This window comes from Leptonychotes weddellii, chromosome 1 (genome assembly GCF_054177405.1).
Source record: "Leptonychotes weddellii isolate Sample4059 chromosome 1, ASM5417740v2, whole genome shotgun sequence".
NCBI lineage: Eukaryota > Metazoa > Chordata > Mammalia > Carnivora > Phocidae > Leptonychotes > Leptonychotes weddellii.
Genome location: NC_138369.1, coordinates 64,162,459 through 64,168,458, shown reverse-complemented (window position 1 = coordinate 64,168,458; position 6,000 = coordinate 64,162,459). Strand labels below are relative to the sequence as shown.

The following is a 6,000-nucleotide window of genomic DNA, read 5'->3' as shown; positions in this document are numbered from 1 at the left end:
TCTTACTTGACTTTTGGCCGAAATGGTCAATGTAAATGTTTTCATGCCTTTAAGAGGTAATTTTTGTTAAAAAAAAAAAGGTTTTATTTCTTAAAAAAAGCGGGGGGGGGGGGACAATAGTTTTTGCCTTAGTTTGGGTTTATTCAAGACAGCATTGTATCCTTTGCTGAATTTTGTCCAAAATGTAAACCTTCAAGTTGAACATTTATCTCATTAAATACTATAGTATTTTTAAATTGAACCTAATCACAATGTTATTACTATAATTCATTCAAGCATGATGTTCATTCATCCTTCACAAACTTTGCCCTAGTAATTACTATATGCCTTTCCTTGGCATATTCCAGTTGAAACATGATAATGTCTTAAACAGCTTAGTTTATGAAGATGATAACAAATAAACATTTTTTTGGTAGCTTCTGCAGAAGATTTCTATTTAAGTAACTGTGAATCACTTTAGCATGTCTTGAAAAGTACACAAACTCATTCAACTGAAAGTTTTATTTTAATTAGAGAAGACATTGGTTGTTCAGGTAGGAAATTTGGGTTTTTAAAAGTATATAAGGTTACGATTATTATGTAATTGTCCTGGTAGAATTGCTAATGCAGTTAGCCAAAGAAAGAAGCAAAAGTACACATACAGGAAAGAAAAAGAGCAAAATTACTTTTATTAGTAGATGATTGTTTACCTGGAAAAACCATGGAACTCAAATCAAAAAACTATTATAAACAATAAGAAAATTCAGTTATATGGCAGTTATAAAATTACTATAGAGAGGTAACCAGTGTGAAAATATGAAGGGATAAAAGTTCCCATTTATAATAGCAACAAAACATATATAATACACTGGAATAAGCTTAAGAAGCATGTGTAAGAGCTATATGAATAAAACTTGGCTACTAAGAGGCAGAAAATAAAACCTAAGTAAATGGAAAGATACAATCCTCTTCTTGGTTTAGAAAATTTAATGTGGAACAATGTCAATTCTCCCTAAATTAATTTTAAAGCAATCTCAATTTTTATTTTTTTTTTTTAAGATTTTATTTATTTATTTGAGAGAGATAGAATGAGACAGAGAGAGCACATGAGAGGGGGGAGGGTCAGAGGGAGAAGCAGACCCCCCGCTGAGCAGGGAGCCCGATGCGGGACTCGATCCCGGGGCTCCAGGATCATGACCTGAGCCGAAGGCAGTCGCTCAACCAACTGAGCCACCCAGGCGCCCCAAAGCAATCTCAATTTTTAAAAAGGACTTAAGATGAGTGCTAAAATGCACAGGAAAATTAAATATAGAAGAGGGAGTTAGACCTATAAAATATAAAATTACAATAAAGTTCCAGTAGTTAAAGCAGTTAGGTTAAAAAAAAAAAAGCGGGGGGGGGGCGCCTGGGTGGCTCAGTTGTTAAGCGTCTGCCTTCGGCTCAGGTCATGATCCCAGGGTCCTGGGATCAAGCCCCGCATCGGGCTCCCTGCTCCGAGGGAAGCCTGCTTCTCCCTCTCCCACTCCCCCTACTTGTGTTCCCTCTCTCGCTGTGTCTCTCTCTCTCAAATAAATAAATAAAAAATCTTTAAAAAAAAAAGCAGTTCGGTACTAATAGTGATTCAACAGATAAAGATAACAATATAAACTCCAAAAACAGACTCCAGAGTACTTGGAAATATAGTTAGTGGTGAAGGTTATATTCAAATAATTAAAGTTGTATTATTTAATAAATTCTATGGGCACAAATAGCTAGCTACTTGGGAAAAAAAATAAAGTAGAAGCTATATGTCATACCTCGCATCCAAATTAGTGCTAGAAGGATGAAAGATTTAAATAAACAAAAATGACAATACAAATATCTAAAAGATAAACTGTCAACAGGAGAAGATATTTGCAATAAATGTAGCAAAGTATTACTTTTTTAATTTATAAAATTCTCTTATAAACCATTAAGAAAATGACCAATATAATATGAACACAAGACTTGAACAATCATTCCATAGAAAAAAATGCTTTTTAAAAATGTGAAAAATTGATGAATGAGTTGCGGGATCTAATGTACAGCATGGAGACTAAAGTTAATATTACTGTATTATAGACTTGCAAAAAAAGTAGATCTTAAATGTTCCCACTACATACACGCACACAAAAGTTATATGAGTTTATGGCGGTAGTAACTAACCCTATTTTGGTAATGACATGTATCCAATTATTATGTTGTGCTCTTAAATTTACATAGTTATATGTCAATTATATCTCAAAGCTGGAAAAATATTAAAAATTTCTCATAATTACTAAATTTAAGAAATGAAAATGATAATAAAAAAGAAATACCATATTTCCCTTAAAATATTGACAAAGATCTAAAAGTTTGGTAACAGAAGTGTTTTCCAGGATGTGAGGAAACATACTGTTTATGGCATTGTAAATTGTGACCACCTCATTCAAGAGTGAATTCACAATAACTTCCAAAATTTAAAATATACATACTTCAAACCTTGAAATTCAACATCTAGGAATTTATTCCTCAGTACACTTTCACATGGGCAAAGTGACATATGGACAAATTTTTTTATTACAACATTGTTTCAAATTGCATAGTATTAAAAATAACCTAAATGTTCATTATTAGAGCATTTGTCAAATAAATAATGGTACATATATAGCACATGTGTGGATATATGTACATCTATTTCCTCATTCCTTTAGTTATCTCATCCAATTTTTTGGCTTTAAATACTATGTGTGTGGATGATTCCTAAATTTTATCTGCAGTTCCATTCTCTCTTCTGAATTCCCTTACCACAGTCCTCCTCGGTATCCCCACTTGGATGTCACAATAGACATCTCATACTCAACATATCTAAACTCTTGATCTTCCCCCACAAGTCTCACTTCCTTGACAGCCTTCTTCTCTATAGACAGCAAATTTTATCCTTCTACTAGCTCAGTCCAAAAGCCTTAAGAGTCATCCTCTCTTTCTCTCACAACCAGTTTTCAGTTGCGCAAAAATTCCTTTTGCTCTACCTTCATATTATGTACAGAATCCTACCACTTTTTACCACAGTGGCTGCTGCTATCCTGGTCGACACCACCATAATTTCTTGCCTAGATTATTGCAGTAGCTAGTCGTTTTATATCTGTATGCCCCTGTATAGTCTATTCTGGTCAAAACAATCAATGATTGTTTTAAAACATTGAATCAAATCAAATGTTATTCTTGCTCAGACCTGTGGAATGGCTCCCATTTTACTCAGAATAAAAGACAAATTCCCTACAATGGCCTGAAAGGACCTCCATGATCTGGCCCCTGTTAATTTTGTGACCTCATTCCCTATCACTTGCCTTCTTCATTCAGCCTCAGCCAGCTTGACTTCTTCAAACATCTTAAATACACTTGTATTCTCCCATCTTAGAGTATTTTCTTCTCTGCTTGGAGTACTCTTTCTTGGGATAGCTATGTGGCTAACTCCCTGGCCTCTTTCAGGTTTTTGCTCAAATGTCACCTTTTCATGAGAGTTACCCTGACTACTTTATAGCCTTAACTTTTCTTTATTACAAGAACTTATAACCTCTTATAACATATTATAGGCTTTATTGATTTGTTATGCTTATTATCGATTGTCTGTTACACTGCCTAGAATCAATGTAAGCTTTTTTTCTTCAATGATAGATCCCAAGGGTTTAGAATATGTTGAATCAATCAATAAATGAAGCAATCTGCAAGACAAATTGAAAAACCCAGAAGTATATATAACTATTCACAACACTCTGTAAAATGTGCTATATTTATATAAATGATATAAATGTTTGTAGATGCATAACCATCTCTGAAAGACTATAAAAGAAACTGGTAATAATGGGTACCTGTGGGAGAAACAATACCAGAGATGGGTAGGGAGGCACAGTCTACACTTTAGGATATGCACCTATCATTTCTTTAGTTGAAAAATACAATGCATAGCTGAGCCTAATTCCAGAATTCAAAATTCTTTATAAAGTCTTAATTTTTTTCTTTGAAGATGTTTAATTGTATCACCACTAGATGGCACATACTTACTGATAAATTCTCAAAGAATCCCAGACACAGATTTTTTTAAAAAGTGTTTTAGTTCCCCAAACTCACCAAAGTTTACTTTAGCTGTCTACAGTATTGGTTTTTCTAAAGAAACTTCTATTGGTTTTTCTGAAGAAACTTCCTTAACTTCAATTGTTTAGTGCCATATCAGTTTCTAGGCTATTTTTTACTAATTTCTTATTTAGCATCATTATAACATTTAAGTGGTAAGAATTATCTTAAATCTGCGGATACTAGCTTAGATATTCTTATAGTTTCTCATGTTTTTTGAATTGTATCTACCTATCTTTTCATCTTTTTCTATGAAATTAATGAATAAAATTTAAATATTCTGTGCACAAAAGTAGATTTAAAAAAAATAGATTTTTGTTTGATTATATTGTTTGACTGCTTTTATATCAAATAAATCAGTGTCCAGAACAACATGCAATTTAACAACCACTTTCTGAATGCTTACATGATACACAATGAGATTAGGCAAATGGGTACTGTGGAGGACACAAAGATGAAATACTATTTATTGCCTCTATCTTCAGGACCCTTCATTTTATGGTGGGGTGGGGGCAGTTATGAATACAAATAATTATAATACAAGTCAGAATGTAGTAAATGATTAAAAGAAAATATTAAGTGTAATGGGAACAGATAGCTTATATTAATTTGGGGATTCCAAGAATAAGGTGGAATTTGAAAAGAGCTTTAAATATATAGACAGTTTCGGGGCGCCTGGGTGGCTAAGTCATTAAGTGTCTGCCTTCGGCTCAGGTTATGATCCCAGGGTCCTGGGATCGAGCCCCGCATCGGGCTTCCTGCTCCGCGGGAAGCCTGCTTCTCCCTCTCCCACTCCCCCTGCTTGTGTTCCCTCTCTCACTGTGTTTCTCTCTGTCAAATAAATAAAATATTTAAATAAAATAAAAATAAAAATAAATAAATATATAGACAGTTTCATTCTCTGAATGAACTGAATATAGGTGTTACATAGATTTACATTTCTATATAAAGAGTGAATTCTATATCTGAGATAAAGATATGATCATTATATGCAAGTGGTAAATACGGGATTATAGAATAAAAACCTGTATTCTTTTTTTTTTTTTTTTAAGATTTTATTTATTTATTTGACAGAGAGAGACACAGCGAGAGAGAGAACACAAGCAGGGGGAGTGGGAGAGGGAGAAGCAGGCTCCCCACAGAGCAGGGAGCCCGATGTGGGACTCGATCCCAGGACCCTGGGATCATGACCTGAGCTGAAGGCAGTCGCTTAACCAACTGAGCCACCCAGGCGCCCAAAAACCTGTATTCTTTTTGATGGTAAAATTTCCAGGAAGAAAATGGTGGTATGCATTTTATAAACTGTAACATTTAAAAGCATTATAAAAAACTTTTTAGGCAAATTCTGGGTGCCTGGTTCACTCAGTCAGTAGAGCATGCAGCTCTTGATCTTGGGGTTGTAAGTTCAAGCCCCAGCCAGATTGGGTATAGAGATTACTTAAAAATAAAATCTTTTAATTTTAGGCAAATTCTAAGATAACATTGGAAAAATTATTGAGCCAGTTGTCATTTTTAACATAGAGATTCTTTTACTCTTGTTTTTCTTTTCAAAATATTTTTAAAATTAATTTATATGTAGAAAAAGTACTGAATTCAAGTAGAATAACATTTATTGAGTGCATACTATGCCAGAAAACTGCTATCTATTATTTCATTTAATACTCATGAAACTTTATGATGTATATACTGTTATCCACATTTTACAGATGAGGAAATTGGAGTAAAAGTTTAAGGAACTTGTATGAATATGTCACCTGCCTGTCATAACACCAAACCTGGATGTGAATAGAATTAATTTTCTTACAATAAGAAATTTGGCTTTTCACTTTTTACCACTTCACTATCATTGCTCTTAATAGAGAATCAAATTATTCTAACAAGATATATTAA

At 33.6% G+C, this 6,000-nt stretch overlaps 1 protein-coding gene across 5 annotated transcripts in view; it reads left to right on the top strand.

Annotated features, from left to right (window-relative positions):
• The window catches only part of ZCWPW2 (zinc finger CW-type and PWWP domain containing 2), a 312,121-nt gene that overhangs the window by 64,230 nt on the left and 241,891 nt on the right, over positions 1–6,000 (top strand). The window lies entirely within an intron of this gene.